Source organism: Felis catus, chromosome C2 (assembly GCF_018350175.1).
Source record: "Felis catus isolate Fca126 chromosome C2, F.catus_Fca126_mat1.0, whole genome shotgun sequence".
Lineage (NCBI taxonomy): Eukaryota > Metazoa > Chordata > Mammalia > Carnivora > Felidae > Felis > Felis catus.
The window spans coordinates 81,949,492-81,973,761 of record NC_058376.1 but is presented as its reverse complement, the minus strand read 5'-3'; the positions used below and the strand labels follow the sequence as shown (position 1 = coordinate 81,973,761).

The 24,270-nt window shown below is 37.7% G+C and overlaps 1 protein-coding gene across 10 annotated transcripts in view; it reads left to right on the top strand.

Annotated features, from left to right (window-relative positions):
• The first annotated feature begins 1,961 nt into the window (after positions 1 to 1,961).
• MAP3K13 (mitogen-activated protein kinase kinase kinase 13) overlaps positions 1,962 to 24,270 on the top strand; it is a 175,824-nt gene continuing 153,515 nt past the window's right edge. For 5 of the 10 annotated variants that reach the window (XM_045037167.1, XM_045037169.1, XM_045037164.1 and 2 more), the window contains exons 1-2: positions 1,962 to 2,093; positions 3,988 to 4,114. The gene's annotated coding sequence lies outside the window, so the exon portion shown is untranslated. The other 5 variants (XM_019840026.2, XM_019840025.3, XM_045037166.1 and 2 more) reach the window with 5 other exon arrangements.

Here is a 24,270-nt window from a genome sequence, read left to right as displayed (position 1 = left end):
ACTTGTTGGGATGAGCACTGGGTGTTATATGCAAGCCAATTAGACAATAAATTATATTAAAAAAAATAAAATCTTAAGAAAAAAAAGTTCTGCCTCCCACACCAGATAGGAAGTTCCTCGAAGGCAGATTATTTTATTCATATTTGTATCCCAATGCCTGGCATGGTGTCTCTCCTGAATGAATGAATAAACGAATGAATGGAATCAAGAGGCTTAGATTAGAACTAGTCAGTTCTAGATTCTAGTCAGAACTAGTCATTCTAGATTCTGATCAGTTCTCTATTGACTGCCACTGGCTAACTGTGATTTTCAGTAGATTATTTAATACCTATGGTCCATAGATACACTAAAAATGTCATGGACTTTTTTAAATGATTGAGTTGGAAAAAACTTTAAATTTCATCCACACCACTTACATTATTCTATGGGTCTATGGAATTACCTGATTATTTGGAACATAGACTTATTACTGACATTTCAATAATAATACCATGCTAGCTTTGTCATATTCCTAGAACAAAGATTAAATATTTACGAGAAATTCCTAGAAATAAAGAAGTCTAAATAAAATTTTGTTAAATCATTGGCAATGCATTCACAATCTTTCTGTTAACCTTTGGTTACTGCTTGGATCAGTTACTTATTCTTATCCAGCCAATTAAAACAAGATAGAACTCACAGGAGTGGATACTTAATCCCTCAGTTCTGGGTAAATATAAGAAATATGCCAGGCGAGAGGGGACTGTGTTTGAAATGAACTCAGCAGTGCCAGACCAGAACATTCAGATAGATGATCATCAGAACCATGTGATATCTGCTAGGTTACATTGCTCCTTCAGAATCATGTGACATCTGCTAGGTTACATTGCTCCTGCCTCTCTTGGACTGGGATTTTCCTAGTCCTTTTCACTTAAGAGTGAAGGTCTTGAAAGTGAACCTGCTTTTACCGAATTAACACCTTGAGGCAGATTTGGGAAATGGAGGAAGGTAGTGAGGATTTTGAGACTCCACTTCTAGTCCTAGCCCTGTCATTAATTGTGTGACTCTTAGTCAGTTGCTTCTTTGGATCCAGTTTTCCTTACTTGTAACATCAAGAGGTCAACTAAATTAAAGTTCTTTTCACTTCTAACATTCTGTGAGGTTTTTGTTGTAAGGATAAATTCTCACCTCAACTGGTCTCCAGTTTTTTCCTAGGTTAACTTTCTTTCTTCCACAATTTATTATCTCCATATTTTTGAGGGAAGAACCTAGGTTTTATTCACCTTTCTCCCAGTATCTAGCATAATAACCAAGCAGGTAGGTGATTTCAAATAGGGTTGAAGTATGTTCCTATACAAAATTCCACCTTTGGAGGAGCTCACAGTTCAGAGGAAGGTACCAAGTATCATTAATCACTTGATTACATGCTGAGGATATAACAGATAACAGGAAAACCGGTTCCAGCTTTCCTAACTACTTACATGTTCCAACAGGAAACAAGAGAGTGCTTCTAATGGTTAAGCCTCATTGAGCCAGAGTTTTACATGTATAATCTCAAGAAATACACCCCCCTCCATGTTCCAGGTAGAGGATCATCTCTGTTTCACAACGAAACGGGCACAGAAAGGTTAAGTGACTTGCCAAGGTAACACTCTTACAAGTGAGAGGCAGCATTCGGAACTTGGCAGCACAGCTGCCCACGCTCCCAAGCACTCCACGGCGCGGAGAAATCGGAAAAATCACAACAATCTGTGTTCAAGACACAGAGGGAGCATAAGAAACTTCAGAAGCCTGCAGAAGCTGGCAAAGAAGTCTGAAAAACAAAAAATGAACTTCTCCGAGCTGGATTATACAACCGTTTAGAAAAGCTGGCCGCAAGAGAACCCGATAAATAGGATCAGGAACGCTTTGGGATCCGGGGGAAACCGAGGAAGAAATCGGAAGTGACATCTAGCGGGGTTGGGCGCTGAGCGGGACTACCTGGCCTAGCGGAATTTCGGCCGGAAGTGATGCACAGGAAGTTACGCCCTGGAGGCGGTCCCTGGTGGTGGAGGGCGTCGCGATGGGAGGGGCGGAGCGTCTGTGGTCATCCTGGAACCTTGGATCCGGGGCAGGTAACCTGCGGGCCAAACTTGGACGGGGTCAGGGGTGGAAGTTGAGGTTGGCGGCCTAGCTTGCTGCAGGCCCCAGTTTGGGCAGGGAGAGGTGGCTTGCGTTAGGCTGGAGGAAAAGCTCCTTGCCGTGGGACTGCCCGGGGAGACACGGGTGCGAGGAACTTTGGGAACCGGGTTGTGAGGACCCAGGTCGTCGAGGAAATACAGGCTGAGACTTCAGGAATTGGTCATCGCCGGGGGTTCATGAGCTCCTGAGCCTTGGCGCTCTGGGGTTAGAGGTGGAGCCTGGGCATTGAGATGAGCAGATCTAGAGTTCATTTCTTACCCACTCCGACCCCCGCCTCCGTTCTGTTAATAGGGGACAGGTACTTCACCTCTTAATCCAGGACAATGCCTTGCCACTATTGGGCATTCTTTAGATGTTGTTGGATGAATGAATAATTTAATATGAACGCACGAACCAGATTCTCACTGAGAAGGGAGAACTTCTCCCGAACTTCAGGATCTCTACCTGAGTGTGGAAGTGACTCCAATTTAGTTTGCTAGCCTGTGAATTACGAGGATGCTGAAGGAGTATTCAGAACACGATTGTTGTTTTGTGGGGTTATTGCAATTTAGAAATATTTGTCTTAGTATTTTCGATGGTGGGCGTGGAGGATAAGGCGACTAATTTAGCTTCTTTCAGATTCTTTTACTTTTCTGGGAAGAACTTCCAGGTAATGATGGGGTAGGTGGGGGAGGTGGCCATCAAACGGTAAGCTGCAGGTGTAGCACGGAACTTTTAATTAGTGATATAAGTGCTTTCTTTTCAGCAGTGTAACTTGCTTTCCATTTTTTCCATGTTTTCTTTCTTATATTGGGGTACTTCTTACATTTGAGAGGTAAATAAGAATTATTTCATAACAAAGATGAAAATATTAATTTATAAAAGTCCAGTCAGAGATTTCACCTGGTGTGTTCACATAACATCAACTCCTTACACACAGTTGTAGGAGGCATCCAAAAGAATGACTCCCAGGAGATTAAATTGTCTTCTCTATAAAATATTTGTTTAGGTGTCTTAAATGTGATGAAGAATGGGCACAGACCTAAAGAACAGGTGCTGTAACCAGATTGGTTTCGATTGTCAAATGAGAAAAAGTGTGGAGGACGGACACATCAGGCAGTGTAATGGGATCTGGGCATGAATCATTATCTGGATGCAGTGATTCTGTTTATGGGCTTTGTGCTGTCTAATGTAGCTCCTAAGAGGTTCTAGAATCTTTTTAGACTGGATATAATGGAATAGGAAAACCTGAATGTATGCCTTTGTTTGTTTTTACAGAGAAGAAACTAGTAAGCATTTTTAGATTTAAAAATCCAAGGGGCACCTGGCTGCCTCGGTCAGTGGAGCATGTGACTTGATCTCAGGGTTGTGGGTGTGAGCCCTGTGTTAGATGTAGAGATTACTTAAAAATAAAATCATAAAAAAGAAATTCAAGATATTTTTAAAAATAGGTTGAAAAAACCTAGAAAGTAGACATGTAAATACATTTTTATAGTCATTTAAATTTAAAAAGTTTGCCTGCCTTTAAAACTTGTTTTCCCAATTTCTGGAAAGTGTTGGTGTCCAAATCATTACCATCTTTACATGTTCTCACTATGGTGCCACCTTTAGAATACATATAAATTTGGTACAAAGCAGTGTTTTGAGATCCTCTAGATTTTGTTAATAGTAATGTCTTACTTGAAAATATAGTTTTCCCACCTCACTCTGCTGTCCAAGGTCATATTCACTGATTTTGCATATCTAAATGTCTATATTCATAATAATAACTATCATAACTATTATTCATAGTAAGTTAGTGTCCAAGTGGTAACTTAAGTATGTGCATTGATGTTCTTGAGGTTTCAGTTTTGCAGAACACTGATATCAATGGACTCTAACATGGACTTCATTTAAAGAAATCCACCGACCATTATTGGACAAAAACATGAATCAATTTGTATTGTGGCATTCAAATCCTAGCACTTTGGGAAAGGTAAGTTGTTGACTATGTTTCATGTTAGGTGAGAAATAGAACAGCCTTGGATTGGTCTAGGTAATTGTAGGATTGTGTTTGGAAAATGTAGAATGAGTCTCTTCAAATTATGTTTTAATCTAGACCTTCCAGAGAGAAGTTTGTTCTGTATATATGAGGCAATGATTACCATTCCCTATAAAATTGATCAGAAATTAAAGAGATTGGCAAGTTATATTATTCCTGGAAGATTACTGCTCTACCCTCTTTTTTTTTTTGGGAGATCCCTCAGCACATTAGGGCCTGATAGAATATATCAACTTGGGGATACCCTGTAGCAATAGGGCCTCAGATAGTCATTTAAATCATCTCACATCCAAGTTTGGCTCTGTAATAATATATGTGCCAAATCTTTTGGCCAATTTTACTTTATATGTTAGGTTAAAGCGAGAAGAGTAAAAAACAAAACAAAACAAAAAAAAGTTCTTTTTTTTCACCCTTTATCCTGCTTTATTTATGCTCTTTTTTTTCCTTTAAAAAAAATCTCTTACATGATTCATTCTACAGGCCTTTTATCTTTCTGTCCCAGGGGTAAGCTTTCTGGTTTTTTTTCCTATTTCACCTTTCCTAGCTTAGGAGTTTAACTTTCAAATCCTTAACTTCTAACTTTGTGATCATGTTCAGCACCTTTTAATCACTAAGCATTAAACTTATAGTTTTTCCTGGTCTCCTTTGTAGACACACTGAGTGCTTTTTTAGAATTTGCTCAATTCCAAAACCAGCCAGTACTTCTAGGAGTTCATCTTTCATACATATTTGTGCTTGCATACAAAAATTTGTATATAAAGGTATCATTACCATATTATTTAAAATTTAAAAAGCAAAGTAGGAATAACCTAAACATCCCTCAGTAGAGGTCTGGTTAAATAAATGCCTTCATGCAACGTAGTACTTTGTAGCTCTTAGAATGAACGAAGCAAATTCATAGGCAGAGATATGGCAAAACCTCTAAGATATATTGTTAACTGAGAAAAAAACGATATAGAACTCTTTGTATAGTATGTTTTCACTTTGTGTTTTTAAAAGCATACATTTATATATATACATGCAAAATTTCTTTAAATCTATGTGAGAAACTATTGACAGGTACTCCTGGTAAATGGGACTATAGGTTTACAGTAAGAAGATGACATATTTTTTTCTGTGTACTCTTTTTGGTGGATTGAATTTTCAATTATGAACATGTTTTTATAATACTAAAGAACAAACAAATGACAAGGCTTCAGCCTAATTTAAGAATTATGGGAGCCAACAAATATTCCTATGACTTTTGTCCTTATAATTATTTGCATCATTCAGAGGGAGTAGGGTTGCCTAAGTGAGGTAACATTTTGTCAGAGCTGCATGGAAGGTTTGATGATATTATTATAGGCTTTTAATCTTGAATTTATACTCACATAGAATTTATAGCATGTTGCTGACCTCACTAGGTAATATGGATGTTACCTTTTTTTGCAAGCTAGGTTTGCATTATATGGGCATGGTTCTTCTGAGCCTCTCAGTATTACTGAATGTGATGGACTTTGTTTTATTTGAATTGCAATTGAAGGACTCTACTCTTTAAACAAATCTTAGTTATTCTTTTACTTTGTCTTGATGTTTAGAGCTGGTTTAAAACATTTCAAAGAATGGCTTATTCTCTCTGTTAGCACAATCAGTAAACCACAAAGAATAGTTTGAAGTGACTGATTATTTGTCATGGGACTCAGCAAAAATTTCTCGTGACATTTACTTCTCTAGCCATCTTTGTCTTTCCACAGTTTCACTGTGGGAAATTTGGAATAGTAATAGGTGAATACAAGAAATTTAAAGATATAATAATCTTCATTTCATTAGTAAAGGGATTTTATTTGAAACTTGCTTAAGAATAGGCTTTGTAAGATACATACCTCTAGGATACCACCGATTGTGTATTTCATGAAATCAAAATGAAGGCCACTTATCAGGGGGACTGAGTCATGATTAATGCAATAGAACAGATTATGGTATGTTAGGTGTTTTATACATACTTTGGCAGAGTATTTTGCATATAATCCTTTAAGTTAAATGATGCTTTGCTTCTTGAGGTCAATGAGATTAATCACTATTAGCCACAAAGTGGAAATCATTGGGCAGGATGCCTAGAGTTGGACTCCTTTTCTTGCAATGAATTGAATCCAAGGGTAGATTGTGTTTTCCAGAGTCAAGATGGATATGGTAAAGGTAACACATAGAAAGAAAGGAGCAGGTGAACAGGAAAGTTACGTGTAGATAACATAGAATTGGGGAAGATACATGTATATGTGTTTGTCTATGCATATAGATATGGATTTATAAAATGCATATATATTTTATTTTACACATAGTGTATATAAAATGTATATAAATGTATAATGTATACAATAATAATGTATATAATGTATATACAATTTTCTGTAAAGCCAGAAGTTCTGGATAGAAAGATATCCAGTTAGCACAGGAGAAAAAAAAACGTCAGAATTTTAAGACCTCAGAGCTGAGCCTGTCATGGGCTAATTCATGATTATGAGAGCAACTTAAAGAATTTGGGATGTTTTAAGATCATTCACAAGTTCAAGTGATGGCAAGGTAGATAGAAGCCTGAGAGAAAATTAAAATCTAGCTACATGTAAGATTATGGATGAAGGTATGTCTTAAGATTCTGTTCTGTGGTATTGTTTTGGGGAAGAGAAAAGAAAGGAGCACTCAAAAATATATGGCTGTTCAATTTGAATTTGAGCTCGGACCATAAGTCTTTACTACCTTTCCAATTGTGTATGACCAAGATGGATGAACTAGATCCACTAACTAACAAGACATTATTCTACAGAACCTGATTTCATTGTTATTTATACCTTGAAGAACACAAGAATTGTTTTTAATCAGTTTTGTGATTATGTAAAAGGATAACTGTGGTGATCTAGATGGAGGGGACTGGACCATTTTGTTCAGAAAATAGAAGACTTTGGAAGAGGTGGAGAAACTGTAGGCTAGGAAGCATACTTGTCTGTTGTTTGAGGCCAAATAAAGGTAGAAAACTAGTCAGCAGGGGAGCAGATTGTGTCTAGAGGCAATGAACTTGAGGTCATTAGGGCTGCTTAAGCAGAGATTGAACATTGAACATCAGGACTGTTGTATAGGGGATTCTCATTGTATGGGAGATTGTACTAGATTATTATAAAGGTTCCTTTCAAATCCTAAAAATTTCTTTTTATACTGCAATGAAGTATTTATCACAGTATGAGTATACATTCTATCATCCCTGTCTTTAAAGTTTTTTTTAATATTTATTTTTGAGAGAGAGAGAGAGAGACAGACAGACAGACAGAGCGCAAGCAGGGCAAGGGAAGAGAGAGAGAGGGAGACACAGAATCTGAAACAGGCTCCAGGCTGCAAGCTGTCAGCACAGAGCCCAATGCAGGGCTTGAACTCAGGAACGGTGAGATCATGACCTGAGCCAAAGTCGGACGCTTAACCAACTGAGCCACCCAGGAGCCCGTATCATCCCTGTCATTAAATACTGATAGCTAACTTATCCACCGATCACTTATCCACTAATCTCAACTTACCTAAACCAGGAAGTAAATTTAAAAATTACCTGACTTGCCAAATTTTAAGATGCAAAACCCATAGGCTTTTTCTTAGGTCCTTAGTCAGTTTATTGACTTTTTTTTAAAAGATAGTTCTAATAGGCTTAATTAACTGGTATCTTACCCCACAGTATGCTAGAAGCAGCAAATTGTGAGTGGGCCAAGTGCTATTGTAGGTTCAATATATATGCATGCTAAAAATGGTGATGACATGTGTAGCAGCCTTTTTTTTATTATACAAGTGACCCACGTCCACTTGACAAAAACTAGAATATAGAAATACATTTTGGGGTGATATAAATATACACATGTATATATATTTATATTTATATATCGCCAAAAGAGAAATAATCACCTATAATCCCCTACCATTATTAATATTTTAGTGGTATGTTATTTTTAAAGTCCTTTGACATTCCTGCAGGATGTCACTTTGGAGTAGTGACTGCTGAAACTGATTCTACATTACTCCTGTTTGGAAACTGAAATTAGTCACTATCCTTTCTAATCAGAACATGCAGTGAAAGATTGTGACATGGCAGAATGCTGATTTGAAGAAAGCCTTAGTCTTGGTCGATTTTGTTGCACTGAAACCAATTTTATATTAGTGGGTATAGGTTGATAGTCTTGAGACAGAAGGCCTGAGTTTGAATCCTAATTCCACTATTTACCAGCCAGGTAAACTACCAGATTTTCTTAATTTTTGTGTGCCTCAGTTTCTTCCTTTGTAAATTGAGGATACCACAATTATCAAATTCATAAGATTGTTGTGAGGGTTAAATAAATTAATCTACATAAAATTCTTAGAGTAGTGCCCAGCACAAAGTATAGAATCAGTATATATTAGTTGCTATTATTATTGTTAATTTTTGAAAGCTTAAAAGTTTTCTTGGAAAAAAGGCAGGTTTATAGGAGCACATAAATAAAAAGAAACAATGAGCACTAAGGTAGTCAGTGAGATTTACTATATGTTTTTCATTAAAACCTGCAAACTGGTCTGAATTTTTCCACTGTATGGTGTTGTCTTTTCTCCCTTGTTAAATATTTTCAAACCATAATATTCCTAGTTCAGTTTCTTTCTGTACCCCACAAAAGCAACCTTATTTTATGCTGTCTCTTCCAACAAATATTTTGGCCATGCTTCCAAAGATCAAAAGCTGTTTTAGACTATCGAATACTGTGGCTAGTGATCAGAGAGATTCAGGAAATTATCATTAAGTCAGTTTATCTGATTACAGCCCCGGTTGTTCTATAAGAAGTTTGATTTCTGCAATTTGAAGTGAAGAATATTAATTAGATAAGCCAGTGAGCATATTTAGCCATTCGGTATACTATATCTCTTAAAATCTTTGTTTCCTTTTCTTTTTCTTTATTTCACTTGGGTTTTCTCTTTTTATTCTTTCAGCATGGTATCTGGTAGTCTGACTAATTATTGGCCAAAGAGTTAAAGCTTTTCAGAACCCTTAAAAAAATTGGTTAGGCTTGCTAGTAGAATTTGTGTGTGTGTGTGTGTGTGTGTGTGTGTGTGTGTGTGTGTGTTTTAAGCATCAAGTACACATTTTTGAAGACCGTGGGGCCCTCCATCATTATGCATTCAAGATTTGAGTTTGAATAACTTCATCAAGACTTAGATCCTCTTCAAAAGCCTCAAGTTTCATCTGCATTAAAGCTCTCCATTGAATCCTCTTACAAAAGTAAAAGCTTACAGGGACTAAAATCCACCAAAGCATTCCATTTTATATCCTTTCCTCTGATTTCTCTTCAATTTCCTTGGGCTTTACAGTCTTTCGTATTGCTTATGTTCCTTCAGATTGGAGCCAAGGAACAGTGCCTTCCAAAAGAATATATGTCCAGTGGCCATAGTTTTCATCAGTAGAGAAGCATAAACTGGGCATGATAAGTTTAGAATCAGGTCTTTTGTTGTAGCCTATAAAAACCTGAATCAACAAAAAGCAGTGAGAGTGAAGTGGTAAAAATATTTGAGGTCAGATTATATTGTCAGTGGCTTAGAGAGAAGAGCCCTTGACCTAAAAGTTAATGATGCTTATTCTCTGCCTCTTACTAGATATTTTGTAACTGGGAAAGTCACATACCCTCTCAACCTTAATTTCATCTGTAAAGTAAATCTGATAATATCTTCCCTGCCTACCTTCCAGGGTTGTTGTGAGGGTCAAATGAAATAATGTATATAAAAAAGACTTTTATATAAATGTGCAGTATAGACATACGGTCCTGTTACAAGTCATTCCCTCAGGTCTTGGGCCTGGGAAGGTAGATGATTTAAGCACATTGAAAGTGGACACCACATCCAGGCTACATACATGGGAACAAGGCTATGTTAATTTTTGTTTTCACTGAGTACTCAGAGTACTCTTGCAGGCTAATTCTAAGAAGGAGGAAAACTGTAAATTTCCCTAAAATTGTAAGTTAGCATTTATATTGCTCTAAAGCAGTTATGTGTTGTAATACATTCGTAGCTCACAACATTTGCCTACTAAGTTGTGACCAGCATTTTTTTTAAGTGAAGGAACGTAGAGCAAAAAATTTCACCCTGCATCCCACACAGTAAGAGTACAGTAATATGTATGTGTGAATGTGTGTGTGTTTTTATTTGTGTACTTCGTCATAAATAAAATGCATTTTTTTCCTATGAGTTGCAGTTGCTAATCCAGGTGTCTTATTTTCGCATTAATGCTTTTCTACCCATTTGGATTCTTAGGACACCGTTTCTTTTTTACTTCATACTACTGCTACTTGTGACAAAGGAATTGACGATTAATATCACTCTGATTTTTAGCCTAATTAATGAGATTTTTTTCGTTTCAGAGCACAAAGAAAGCCTCTAGGCCTTCTGGGTATTTTATTTAATATTCTAATACCATCAACTCTGACACATCAACTCTTAAATGTTAAAAACATTTAAGGTTGGTTCAACCTCATACTAGTAGAAAGATTGTATCAAATGTATTTTCTTTTAAAAATCTTTTGCTTTTATCTTCTTGGCCTAATGGAAAACAAAAAACTCCCATTTAGGTTAAAATTGTTTGAGGACTCCAGGGAGACAGGCTATAGAGAATATAGTTAGCACGACTAGGAGTTTGATGGTCTCTAAAAGAAAATGTCAAGTTGTCTTTCTTTGAGTGACTAAATTTATCTTTAATGACTTAAGTAAGTCACCGGTATTTTTCAACTTTTCCTAAAAACAGATAATCCACTTTTTTGGTGACAGCATTGGTAGGAATAAGGTGACTTTTAAAGAACTAATTCTTTTTTTTTTTTTTTTAATTTTTTTTTTCAACGTTTATTTATTTTTGGGACAGAGAGAGACAGAGCATGAACGGGGGAGGGGCAGAGAGAGAGGGAGACACAGAATCGGAAACAGGCTCCAGGCTCTGAGCCATCAGCCCAGAGCCCGACGCGGGGCTCGAACTCCCGGACCGCGAGATCGTGACCTGGCTGAAGTCGGACGCTTAACCGACTGCGCCACCCAGGCGCCCCAAAGAACTAATTCTTTAGTGCTATAGTGTACTGAAAATTTATATTTGGTGCCTTGGGATTATTTACTTAAGCTTTGATGGAATGCTGTAGAAAACATTGATGTTCCCTGCTTTGTAAGCATGTATAATGTAAATGTGCTTAAATCATGTATATAATTTGTATTATATAAATCTATATAATACTAGCAACATGAATATTTATCAGAAGATTTAAGATGTAGAATCCAGCTGCTTCATTTTGCTGAACAGTCATAGCCAAGTTTCATACATCGGTGGAAACAGAACAAATTGCATAACTTGTGCAATTTGTGTATAACAATTGGCAGCAATGGCATATAGGCTTATTAGCATATATGATCAGCTTTTTCTTATTCCTCCTCTGCAGAAGGAATCACATCGGTATCTATATTCTCTCTGTGAAGGAGATAGGATCTATCTACACAAAAAGTCAAGAAAAGTAGGCAACCTCAGCCATTCTTGACTTTCTTCCTCAACTCTCAGGAATTTAATCCATCATCATATTCTGTCTTTTCTCCCTCCTAAGTGTCTTTCAAACTCTCCACGTCTTTCTAGTCCCACATCCACTACACTTATTTACACCTCCATTATCTTTGCCCTCACTTCTTTAATAGCTGATTGGCCTGCTGTACACACTCCTTACTCCTCTAATCTCATTGCTTTTAGAGTCATCTTTAAAAAAAATTTTTTTAACGTTTATTCATTTTTGAGAGAGAGGGACAGAGCACAAGCAGGGGAGGGGCAGAGAGAGAGGGAGTCACAGAATCCGAAGCAGGCTCCAGGCTCTGAGCTGTCAGCACAGAGTCGGACACGGGGCTTGAACTCACGAACTGAGAGATCATGACCTGAGCCGAAGTCGGAGGCTCAACCGACTGAGCCACCCAGGTGCCCCTAGAGTCATCTTCTAAAAATACAACTCTAATTTCTTTTGAGTCATCTTCAAAAAACACAACTCTAGGGGTGCCTGGGTGGCTCAGTCGGTTAAGCATCTGACTTTGACTCACATCATAATCTCAAGATTTGTGGGTTCAAGCCCTGTGTTGGGCTCTGTGCCTAGGAAAATCCTAGTAAATAGTATGGATTCAATAAATATTTGCAGACTAATGCTTCCCACAACTACCACTCTTTTCATTTAGATATTTCAGATACTGTACATTCTTCTAATTTATGTAATTTCTTCTCTTCAGAACCTTCCAGTTGCCTCTCATCTCATTCCATTTATAAGCCAGAGTCTTTATGATGGTCTCCAGGGCCTTACCTGAGCTACCTTTGCTCTCCCCTTATCTCTCAATCATCTGATGGTCTCCTAGCTGACCCTCAGAAACACAAATCTCTGTTCTGCCTTGGGAACTTGGTACTTGATATTCCCTGTGCCTGAGATGCTCTTGCCTTAGATATCTATGTGGGTTTAATCTCTCATCTTCAGTTCCTTCACATCATGGTTTGTCCCCTCAATAAGTCCCTCTCTGACCGTCTTATTTAAAATTGTAACCTCATCACCACCCCATGACATTTCTCTTCCCCTTCCCTGCTTTATTTTTCTCCATGGTACTTACCTCTGACTGACACACTATTCAGCATTGTTTTTCCCCAGCACCCAGAACAAGAGGCAGGTTGTAAATTTGGCTTATTAAAGAATTTAACTTGATCAGAAATGATCATTGGACTGGAATAATGAACTTTGTTCTGTGGCACAGGTCACAGACATTGGGGTCATACATAGAAACCCAGAAAACCTACTTGATTTAACAATAGGAAGTCATGAAATTACTCTTCTTTTAAAAATGTATTATTTATTTATTTTGAGAGAGAGAGAGAACACACACATGAGTCCAGGAGGGGCAGAGAGAGGGAGAGAGAATCCCAAGTAGGCTCCATGCTGTCAGTGAAGAGCCAAACTCGGGGCTTGACTATGAGATCTTGGCCTGAGCCAAAATTAGGAGCCAGATGCTTACCTGACTGAGCCACCCAGGCGCTCCCATGAAATTACTCTCCTAGAAAGAACTTGCTATCTGTATTAGGAAATTCTCCATTGGTATAAAACATGAACAGTCTATCCATAATAAAGCCTCTGCTACATCTGAGGGATGACAGTCATGGCCACCATGCTTATATTGTGTGCAGGACATTTCTAAGGTTGATTCAAACTTAGTAATGGAATAATTTTGAAAGTCCACTGTCAAAGAAACCTACCAGGACATTAATTATTCTAGTTTCTCTGACTCTAATCACAAGATAGTATGAGATTCCAGTGGTTATGGCCTCCTTCCTCTTGAGGTGGAGAATTGGCAACTTAGAAATTGATTTTTCATGGGCGCCTGGTTGGCTCAGTCGGTTAAAAGTCCGACTTCAGCTTAGGTCATGATCTCGCAGTTTGTGGGTTGGAGCCCTGTATAGGGCTCTGCCCTGACAATGCAGAGCCTGCTTGGAATTCTGTCTCCTCCTCTCCCTGCCCCTCCCCCACTCACACTCATTCTCTCTCAAAATAAATAAACTTAAAAAAAAAAGAAAGAGTTTTCATTCTGCAGTATATACATGTATCAAATGATTGTCCTACACTTTAACCAATGCAAGGTTATATATGTTAATTATATCAATAAAACTGGAAAAAAAGAAATAGACTTTTATAAAATTAACAATTGAATTGAGGTGAAGGATTGGGAGTAAAGCAGATGAATTAGACTTCAAGAAATCTTTCACCGATACAGTAACCAAAATGAAAGTTACCTGGTGTGTATGTGCGTGCATGTGTGTGTGTATTTGTGTGTGTGTGAAGTTAAATGGGACATCGTAGAGTACATGCCTTTGTGTTCATGCGATGTATACTTTCCCAATTCTGTTTTGTCTTTTTGCCATTTAAAACTGAGTCTGAGAATTGTGGAGATCACTGTAGGTCAGAGATAAACAGGGGATGTGTGTGAGTGTAGACTGCAAGCCTTTCAGTTAACTGCAGTACTTTGTTAAACAAAGCTGGTATTTTGAAGCAAAAGATGAGAATATTTAGCTAGGTGGGGTTCCACTGGCAAAATGTGCTCTTCTTTGATTTTTTCTTCTTTTTTACCTTTCTCCTTTCTATCTTTGACCTGGACATAAACGATACTTTTTGAAATAAAATCTTCTGTTCTGCCCTGCTTTTCAGGATTGAAAGAGGAGAACTGAACCAACATTAGACTTAGAGAAATAATGAAAATGTGTATTTTTGAAAACTCATTTATGCTCCATGTTTCTCAAAAAAAAAAAAAAGAATATGAGGAGACATGTTGGTATACAGTTGATAGTTGCTCATAGTAGTCTCTCTGATTTTTTTATTTCTGCAGTATCAGTTGTAGTATCTCCTCTTCCACTTTGGATTTTTGTTTGAATTTTCTCTTTTTTTATTTTTCTTCATGAAGCTAAGACTTGTCAATTTTGTTGATCTTTTTAAAAATCAGCCTTTCATTTTGTTGATTTTTAATTTTTTTCCAAATTTTGTTTATTACTGCACTAATTTTTATTATTTCCTTCCTTCTGCTAATTGGGTTTAGTTTGTTCTTTTTCTAGTTCTTTAAGTTAGGTTATTGATTTGAGATCTTTTTTCTTCTTTATTTTTTTTAACTTTTAATCTTTCTTTCTTTCTTCCTTTCTTCCTGTCTTTCTTTTTTCTTTTTTTTTTTTTAATTTTTTAACGTTTATTTATTTTTGAGAGAGAGACAGAGCATGAATGGGGGAGGGTCAGAGAGAGGGAGACACAGAATCTGAAACAGGCTCCAGGCTCTGAGCTGTCAGCACAGAGCCCGACGCGGGGCTCAAACTCACGGACCGTGAGATCATGACCTGAGCCGAAGTTGGCCGCTCAACCGACTGAGCCACCCAGGCGCCCCTCTTTTTTCTTCTTAAATGTAGGCATTTACTGCTATAAGCTCCATTCTTAATACTGCTTTTGTTGCCCCCTATAAATTTTGGTATGTTGTGTTTCTGTTTTCATTTGTCTCAAAGTGTTTTCTAATTTCTTATGTGATTTTTTTTCTTTTACCATGGTTAAGAGTGTGTTGTTTCATTTCCACATATTTGGGGATTTTCCCATTCGTTTTCTTCTGCTCTAGAATTTCTGTTTCTGTCTTTGTTGGTGTTCTCATTTTGTTCATGCATCATTTTCCTAATTTCTTTTATTTGACCATGCTCTCTTTTAGCACAGTGATCATCTTTAAGATGATTGTTTTGCATTTTTTTGTCAGGTAATTCATGCACTTCCATCCCTTCAGGATCAGTTTCTGAAGATTTATTTTGTTCCCTTGACTTTGGGCCACGTTTCTGTTTCTTCAGGGAATTTTGCTGGGATGTGTGCATTTGAAAAAACAGCTACCTCTCTCAGTTCTATGGACTGGCTTCATACACGGGGAGACTTTCATCAGTCAGCCAACTAAAGATTCTGGAGACTTCTCAAACTTGGCATGGGTATGCATCTTCCCTGGGCTTGTTTGCGTGCCTTCCCAGTTAGAAAGGTTCTCCAGTTGCTTTTTCAGGAGCTGGTAATCTTTTGCTCGCTCTGATGTTCGTCTGTGGTATTGTAGGCTTTCTGGTGCAAGAGCTCAACTCTGTGTTCTCCCATTTCCAGTGACCCCAAGGCATCCATCCAAAGTATGCCTCAGCATTCCAAGTCAGATGAGACAAACCAGTCTCTCAGGCAGTCTTTCGAATATTTGGAATGTTCTGTTCTTCTCATTCTGATGGAGTTGCTGTGGATTGGGTGTTTACTTCTGATCACAAAGAAGTGTACCACCTTGGGGGAAGGGCTACAACAGGTGAAATGAAATGGCTTTCTTACCCATTCAATGTGGCCATTCTTGGGTTTGAGTTTTTCTGGGGTACTACAACTTCTTAACTGGTTTTTGGAGGCCACATACAGGCCTTTTAGACCATATATTGTTAAGTTAGTGTCTCATTGGGGGAGCTAGATCTGGGGCTTCCTATTTAGCCATCTTACTGACCCTGTCAGCACAGAGCCCGATCCAGGACTTGAACTCACACAACATCATGACCTGAGCCAAAGTCAGATGCTTAACCGACTGAGTCACCCATGTGCCCCACCAATAATTTTCTTGTGTGAAGCAAAAATCTTAAGCCACTGGGGAAGGGACAGGAAACTTTGTTTTTCAGGGTCCAGGCAAAGATTCATTGCTTCTGAGGGTAAGGTAGAAGCAAAAGCTTTCTGCGCTGGGAGGTACAGGAAACTCTCCACCATTAGCTGCTGCTACTACTACTTGTGGTTAGTATGGGGTCTGGCGTGCTGGAGGGGTTTTTGCAGTGTTCCCTTATAGATACAAGGCAGAGTTTCACTGCCACGGGGGGTTGGGGGTATCTGTACCTGAGGCATAGACGTATAGGGCCTGCCTAAGACTGAGGCCAGACCAAGAGAACGAATACACTTAACACTGAGTAACAAACAACAGCAGTCTATCTCTTTAGAAGGGGCAAGGATGCAGAGAAAGAACCCCTTCTGTGGCACAGACATGCAGGGACCACTGAAAGCTGAGTGTGGAGCAGGAACACTGAATAAAACCTGAGTATCCTGGGGTCCACACTAAGCACAAAGTAGCTGTTGCCCACTGCTGGAGGAAGAGGCACAGAAAGTAACTATAGCAACAATAAAACCAGCTCACCTACTGACTAGATTATGTCTCTTTGGAATTTCAGTTTATCTGGTTGCAGGACAGAAGAATAGGCATGCACGTTTTTCCAAGAGTTACTATTCTTTTCCCTAGTTTGTATGGTTATTCTGTAGTCAGTGTGTGGCATTCAATCAAAAATTTAAAAATATATGAAAAAAACCCCATTTTTTTAAGATACAAAGCAACGGACAGACCCAGCACCAGAGATGATTCATGTTGGAACTATCAGACAGGAACTTTAATTGTGACTAGTATGTTAAAGAATCTAGTGGAAAAGGTAGGACATATGCATGAACAGATGAAGAATTTTAGCAGAGCAATATAAACTATAAAAAAGGGGAAAGAAGATTCAGACACATTTTTTAAAAATGTGGTGGCCCTTCATACTTGCTGAAGTGATCTATTAAAATGTTCATTGCATCACTGTTTTGTTTTTTAAATGCTTATTTATTTCTGGGAGAGAGCACGTGCATGTGTGCAAGCAGGGGAGGGGCAGAGGGAGGCTGGAGACAGAGAATCCCCAGCAGGCTCCGTGCTGTCAGTGCAGAGCCCAACATGGGGCTCAAACCCCTTTACCAGGAGATCATGAGATTATGACCTGAGCTGAAGTCGGACGCTTAATAGACTGTGCCACCCAGATGCCCTTATTGCATCACTATTTTAAAAGAGAAAGAAAAAAAAGAAATAGCCCAAACATCTATCAAGAGGAAAATGGATGAATAAACTTTGCTGGGCTATTCATTCAATGGCATAAATTCACCAATGCATTATAGAGCTTCTTACCTCAACAGGGATCAATCTCAAAAAGGAATGTTAAGTAAAATAAGTTTCAAAAGCACCTTATACATTTTCATAAAGATGAAAAATAGTATTTTGGGGGGGTTGATAAACACTAGATTCAGAATAGTGATTAAAGTATTATAAAGGAGAATGTGAACTTGGAAGGGTACAGAGGGTATTTGAAAGTTTTTATATTTTGGAAACTATCTGACACAATCATGAAAAACATGAGATAGTGGTGGGAAAGGGGTGAATTATTGTCAAGTTACCTGTGGAGTAGAATAGGAAAGCTCTTTAGACTCTTAGGAGCTCTAGACACTGGCTCCTTTCTCCACACAGGCTCTGGATTCTAACCACGGAGGAACTACCTTGCTGAGTTTGTTAATCACTGTATAACAGTGAGTGCTGCTATGGTAATGCCCTGATTTGGGGCATGGGCCCTGGGTGAGGGAGGGGTAGGATATACTGGCATAAAATAATGTTTCTCAAATGGTGCGGTAGAGTACAGCAATTCCTAAGAGATCAAGACATAACCTACTACAGTTTACTTCCCCTCAGCATCAGTGCATCTCTGTCACTGAATTACTACCTGGCATTGTAATTATTAAATTTCTCCCTGTAGGGGCGCCTGGGTGGCTCAGTCACTTGAGCCTCCAACTCTAGCTCAGGTCATGATCTCACGGTTCATGGGTTTGAGCCCCGCATCAGGCTCGCTGCTATCAATGCAAAGCCTGTTTTGGATCCTCTGTCCCCCTTTCTCTCTGTCCTCCCCCCTACTCACACTGTCTCTCGCAAAAATAAATAAACATTTAAAAAAATAATAAAAAAATACATTTCTCCTTGTCCAACTAGATGGTTAGCTCTTCAAGCACTCATTCTCAAGCACATAGTAGATGCTTAATAAATATTTGTGGAAATGGGAGCCCCTTTCCAAGAGATGCAATAAAATTAGTAAAAGATAGGCAGTTACACCTCAGTACATTAAATATGTGGCCAATTGGGATCTTTTGCATAACCGATGGCTATATTACCCTTTAGAACAATGGTTCTCAAACTTTAATATGCATCAGAATCACTCCAGAGGAGTAATTTAACAAAAATTAGGTGCGTGTGTGTGTGAACAAAAACATATTGGTAGGCCTTACCCTAGAGTTTCTGATTTAGTAGGGCTGGATGGGACCTGATAGATAATTTGCATTTCTAACAAGTTCCCATGTAATGGTGATGCTGCTGGTCCCCAGACAATAAGTTGAGAATCACTGCATTAGAAAAATCCTGGGAAAAAAACATGGAGATACATAATGAAAATAACAAAATCACATACCCTTTTCATTCCTTTGGGAATACTTCCTAAAGAGATTTAAAAAACAACAACAACAACAACAAAGGAAAAGGAAAAGACAAGCAAATTATTTAAAACACAAATTTTGCTACTCTGCCCTGTTGCAAATGGGGTATTAACCACCTCTGCTTCCAGATCCTAATCTGTAAAGTGGGGATAACAGTATGTTTTTAAACTGGAAGTATCTCCCAGGGTTGTTGTAAAGATTAAATTGATTAGGTAAAGTGTTCAGAACAATGTCTGGCTTAATATACATTAGCTATTACTGTTTTTGGTTAAGAAATTTCAAGACTAACCATAGAAGAAAAAAGAGGTCTGAGCAGAAGACGTCAATATGGGAGTCATTAGGACAAAGGAGGTCAAGAAGAGAAAGCCCTGAACAACAACAACAACAACAAAGGGCTCTGAATATACTTTCCCTAATTTGTGAAAATGAAACTATATCCTAGAAGCCAAAACACTTCTTTTTACATTTAAGAGTTTACTGTTTGTTAGGTAACATCACATAAAAATCTTTGCATTGAATGGCTTATATTTTTTATTTTCCAAAATGAAAATAACTTTATTGGAATCTTTTTGGTTATAAATATATGTGTGCCAAAATATATTAAAAATCATAAAAGGTGTTCTTAAAATCCCCTCCCTTGCCTGAGATGCCATTGTTTTAACGAATATGCTTTAAGACATCTATCCATATTGCGTTGCGTCTTTTATTTATTTTATTTTTTATTTTTATTTTGAGAAAGAAAGAGAGCATGAGTGGAGAGGAGCAGAGGGAGAGGGAGAAAGAGAGAATCTTAAGCAGGTCCATGCCCAGTGCAGAGCCCAACCTCACAACTGTGAGATCATGACCTGAGCCGAAATTAGAGTCAGATACTTAGCTGACTGAGCCACCCAGGTATCCCTATACTGCACCACTTTTTTTTTTTAAGTTTTATTTATTTTTGAGACAGGGAGAGACAGAGCATGAACAAGGGAGGATCAGAGAGAGGGAGACACAGAATCTGAAACAGGCTCCAGGCTCTGAGCTGTCAGCGCAGAGCCCGACACAGGGCTGGAACTCACGGACCGAGAGGTCATGACCTAAGCTGAAGTCGGCCGCTTAACCGACTGAGCCACCCAGGCGCCCCTGCACCACTTTTAAAGAAAGCATTTTGGAATGTAAAGGTTAGGAAATAATTATGAATTGTTTATGTTACGTAACTAATATTTCTAAACTAATAGCAAAAGTGTTTTTTTTTTTCCTTTTTGCTAACTACATGGGAATAGGGACATGGAGATGGAAGGGGGAATGCTTGAGAGAAAGCAATTTGATTAAGTTTTCTTTCTTCCCTGCCTCTCGCCATCACATTTTTATTCCAACTTCCTCTGAAAAATCAGGGCTGCAGTTAGACATTGAATTACTATCCCATTCATTGTTCTTCCTAACTAGACGTAGGTAGCGACAGGAAACATTGTGAGCTTGGGCAAGAGGAACAATTCAATGGCTTCTAATTCTATCCTGTAACTATTGTGATGTCATACTAATGGATTAAAATTCTTTAAGAAACCTGTAATACTGAGAAGATTCCAGGCATTATTATAAAATGGTAGAGAAATCGTCTAGGGACAATGTTCAAATGCAGTGATTCCTCTCCTGAACTTGCCCTGATAGTCTTTCCCCATTCACTCTACCCTTCATCTCGACTTCTGAGACACTGACAAGTTCTATAGAAACTCAGATTGTGAAATGTTTCATTTTTATCTATCCTGAACCAATTTTTGAGAGCAGGATAGATGACTGGGCTAAAATCCTAGGCAACATTTAATGTACTTTCATCTTCTGAAAATGAGGGAGAGAAGAGCCAAGGGTGAAACTAAGAGGTGTGGGGAAAATTTTTGTTGGGGAAGTCTTTTGTTTCTGTTCTAAATCATCCCCACTGTTACTTATGACCCTATTGATTATTGGTGGTTTCGAGTTAGTTTCATAATTGCCACACACTGGAAAAGGCAGCGTGTCCAAAGCCTTGCACAATAAATCTGAGATAACTCCCTCTCAGTGAAAGTATTTTAAGAAATTCCAAAATAAAGCAAAATAAAAATGCCTTATATTATCTAGATTTTAAGATAGTTATTCTACTTGTGTAACTAATGTTTACTAGTTAACAGGAATTAATTCTTGGCTCAGATTCTCATTTCAGCCTGAAATGTTCAGTGTTTGACATGCTTAAAAACTGGTCTGTCTTTGATAACTTGAAGCTGTATCAAGGGCAACTTTCTTGAACAGGGTAAATATGTGAAGGTTTTCTATGTGTAACTGGCTCTATAAATATATAACGCCAAACACGTTTAAATGATCTTTTCTTAAATAGCATAAGGAGAAAAAGAAGCCTTTCATTTTGTGTAAAGTTTATTGATTCATCTGTTATGTAACGTCCAGGTTGAAGGTGCAGAGACAGATACCACTTGGCATACCGTTCGAATGTATCATGTGAAAGTAGTTTCTATTTGAAATTTCCAAACAGATACTCTAGAACTGACGGGGAATTCCAGCAAGGTCATTCATCCATTAAAACTTTAAAGGAAAAAAAAAAAAAACAAAGAGAAAAAAATTGGCTTTGTGTAAACATTAACCTATCTGCTGCTAGTTGTTTTTTTTTTTTAAGGGAGAGTTCAAACTGGATTTCTTTCATATTTCAAATAAAAAATAATAAATTTAATTAATTTGGAGGTTAAGTGTATCCATTGGAGGTTAAGTGCTTATATCTCTTTTATATTGGCAAAATATCCACTGCTTAGAAAAATGGCTTTTCACTGTCTAGTCCTTAAAATAAAAGGAGACAGAGGACAGACAGAATTCTTAAAATGTTTTCATTGTGCTTTCCTTGGGAGTCATATCAGTTGAAACAGACCCAGTTCTTGCTCTTGAAGCTTTATAAACCTGCCCTTAAATGACATTGACAAACAGACAGGCATTTGACTAAGCAAACATTTGCTGGATATACATGATGAATTAAAGTATTGTCATTCTGTAAATGTCTTTTGTGTGGTCTAAATACACAATGAAATGTTGACTGTTTAGAAAATAGCAGGAGGAGTTATTCTTCCACAGGCTGGCAGTTTATTCGGTCCTGATTCTTTAAATCCATATTTTAGTTAATGTTAAAATTTGTGTATATGGTGCCTCATAAAATGATAGCATATTAAATTTTGTTTTAATTTTAATTACTGTCTAGCTTTCAAATCTCTTATTGTTGCACTCATGTGTGAGTCTGTAGGGCCTTTGTGAAAGATTCAGGGCCTGACCTGCAGTGTTCTGTAGAATTTCATGCTTTCTGTTCCCTGCCATTCCATGTACTTCATACTATTACAGGGACAGCACATGCATTCACTGTCTACTTTTGGACAAAGTAGGGCTCTTATAAAAGATGCTTATTAAATATTGAGTAGATACACAATGTTTATAAAATATCTGTAGGGTTTATCGAATAACTATGTGGAAAACATATTACATTTCCCTATAGCGCACTTTTAAAAAAGCTCTGTTACCTTTACCTCCAATATACCGTATATACTCCTCTCTTCTCCCAACCTTCTCTTGCTCCCTCAGAGGTAACTAAAGTTCTGAATTTTTTTTTGTTAATTTTCTTTTTTCAGTGGTTTTTATCACACACTGTGTATCCCCAAATGGTAAATTGATTAACATGTTTTGGAACTTCATAAAAATGGAATCCTATCATGTGTATTTTTCTGGGAATTTTTTTTTTACTCAGAATTATATTTTTATATTTATCTGTGTCAATGCACATAGCTATTGCTCATTAGTTTTCACTGCTGTATAATATTGCATTGTACAAGTACTCCAGAATTTATTAGCAGATGAATTGATCGATAGACATTTGAGATGCACCAGTTTTTAGATACTACAAACATTGTTCCTATATATACATATATTCCTGTATACGTATCTGCTATACACGTGCAAGAACTTCTCTGTCAATGTTTCTCAACCTTTTCCATGTCATGGCACACATAGGAAATGATAGGTAGTGTTTGTTTCACATGCTGCCTTAAAAGAACAAAGCCGTGTCTCTGGCCTGGGAGCTTCTGCTTGGCTGGAGAGCTGAGGAGAGCCATATCTGGGCACACCTGTAACCTATTTGTTGCCTACCTGGGCACCATGGCACAGCAGTTGAGAAGCTCTGCTAAGGGGTGTGCCTGAGAGTTGAATTGCTGGTTGTAGAAACATGCTTCAATTCTTTCAGGAAATACCAAATTGCATGGTGGTATTAATAATTCCACTTACCTGACATTCAAAGTGCATGTATTCAATTCACATTCATGAATATATATTTAAGACGAAAAGGGAATCATTGAGAATTCTACCAATCTCATGATTATGAAGGTCAGGTGGGAAAAGAAAATAATGTATTGTTTATTCCCTAGAGTATCAATTCAGATTTGCTTTCTCGAAATATGATAATGTCAAAATTCCTTTAAAATGAGACCGCAGAGAGTTATAGGCCATGGGTGGTGTTAAGAAGTGATAATGCGCCCCCATAGTTGTTAGTTGTTTTTAATCATGAGAGCCAACAGCCTGGGCTGAATGAAATACTTGTGAGAGCTGTCATTCTATATTCTAGGTTTAGCGTTGCATTAGCTTTTTTTTTTTTTTCTTAGCCTTGAAATGTAAGGGAGTGTATATAAGATGGAATATGAGAGGTGTTTGCTATATAAAATGTAAGGGAGTGTATATAAGATGGAATATGAGAGGTGTTTGCTATATAACTTTTAGTTTAAAAACCCAAACACTTAGAAAAGAAGCTGGTTCATTTTAACCATTCTTAAAGTTGATTTTCTTTTAAACAGTAAAAATCTCTTAAGTATCAGAATTGTACTAGGATAAGAAATGATGATAATTTCTCCATTCACATGACATCAGAGTAGACCATTGATTTTACAAAAATCACTAACCCTAGATAGTTTTTCCATGACATTTTCTTTTTTTTAATGTTCATTTTTGAGAGAGAGAGAGAGAGAGAGAGAGAGAGAGAGAGAGAGAAAGGCAGAGAGAGAGGGAGACACAGAATCTGAAGTAGGCTCCAGGCTCTGAGCTGTCAGCACAGAGCTTGACATAGGGCTTGAACTCACGAACCATGAGATCATGACCTGAACCCAAATCGAGTTAAATGTTTAACTGACTGAGCCACCCATAAAGTTATTTTTTAAGTTCTAGGTATCCTGAATTTCAGTAGAAAGGATACAT